We start from the raw sequence: 1679 nt of genomic DNA on the forward strand, positions 1-1679 counted from the left end.
TTTATTTGAGAGGGAGAATGAGAGAGAGAGAGAGCATGAGAGGGGGGGAGGGTCAGAGGGAGAAGCAGACCCCCCCCGCCGAGCAGGGAGCCCGATGCGGGACTCGATCCTGGGACTCCAGGATCATGATCTGAGCCGAAGGCAGTTGCTTAACCAACTGAGCCACCCAGGCGCCCCTATTTCTTAACCTGAGTAGCAGTTATGTGAGTGTTCACTTTACAAGAATTTATTAAATGAAACTTTTATATATCGTGCACTTTCCCAAATGTGTTATATTTCACAATAAAAAAGATATAAAAGTCACATGAAACCCAATTACTCAGAGACAGTTAATAATTTAACACCTTTATATGTGTACTGCCAGGCCTTCTTTCATGCAATATATACCGTTTTTTCCCCCATTGCTTTGTAGGCTTTAATTTGTTTTTTCTTTAATGATATGACCTTCCAGAAGAATTCCTCTTCAAGTTTTTTTTTTTTTTTTCCCGCTTTCCATTTAATTTTAACTAAGAGTAAATATCATACAAGCTTTATGCCCCTATGGAAGCCTAAAGCCATGGAGTGGCTTTCAGGAAATTAGGTTGCTTTAGCCTAAGCTACATTGATTCATAAACCAATCTGCAGGATTTTGCTATAGCTCATGGGAGACTTTTCCTTCTCTGTTAATAATGCGGCTGGTTCAAAAGGGAAAAGCCTCTTTCCACCTCTTCACAGTGCTATCTTTTCAAAAGGAAAGGCGAAGCAATGAGGGGGAAAGGCCAGTGAGGAAGTGGTCAGGGGGCTTGAGGCAGAGGAGGGGTCATCCTAAAACTTAACCACGAAACACAGCCTGCTGAGCCTGGCCTGGGCAACATTAGGAAGTAGATCTTCAAAATGACCTAGGGTGTTTTTGTCTGGGTACCCGGGTGGCTCAGTCGGTTAAGCGTCTGCCTTGGACTCAGGTCGTGATCCCAGCGTCCTAGGATCGAGTCCCGCATGGGGCTCCCTGCTCCGCGGGGAGTCTGCTTCTCCCTCCCCTCTGCCTGCCAGCCTATCTGCCTACTTGTGATCTCTCTCTCTCTTTGTCAAATAAATAAATAAAATCTTTAAAAAGATAAACAAGGCTTTCCCAACTCACTCCCTCGCTTTCCCTGTGGAGCACAAACAGCTTCCGTAGCTCCATCACGCTAACACCGGCCGCTACGAAGTTCTAAAATCTGTAACTGCTCAGTTTCGAATACTTACCAGTAATGGCAATTTGCATTTGTATAGTGTTCGCCATTCTGTTAAGCACTTTCGCATATGATCTTGTACAATTGCAATAGCCAATCCTCCAAGGTGAGCTGGGAAGCTAATAATACCACCATTTCGCAGGTGGAAACACTCTGCGAGAGCTTGAATAACCAGCCCCACATTATAGGATTAGTTTTCAGCGTAAGCCAGGAATAGTGACCCCTTACTGCTGTAAGTGGAAACACATACAGTGTATTCTACATACAGATATATGGTCAGAGAATAGGAATATCAAATAAATGTGTGAGAGCATTCTGATTTTTTAAAAAATATTTTAGGGACACCTGAGTGGCTCAGTCGGTTAAATGTCTGCCTTCGGTTCGGGTCATGATCCCAGGGTCCTGGGATCGAGTCCTGCATCAGGCTCCCTGCTCAGCGGGGAGCCTTCTTCTCCCTCCCCCTGCTGC

The sequence above is a fragment of the Mirounga leonina genome, unplaced genomic scaffold (genome assembly GCF_011800145.1).
Source record: "Mirounga leonina isolate KUSES-001 unplaced genomic scaffold, KU_Mleo_1.0 Mir_366, whole genome shotgun sequence".
NCBI lineage: Eukaryota > Metazoa > Chordata > Mammalia > Carnivora > Phocidae > Mirounga > Mirounga leonina.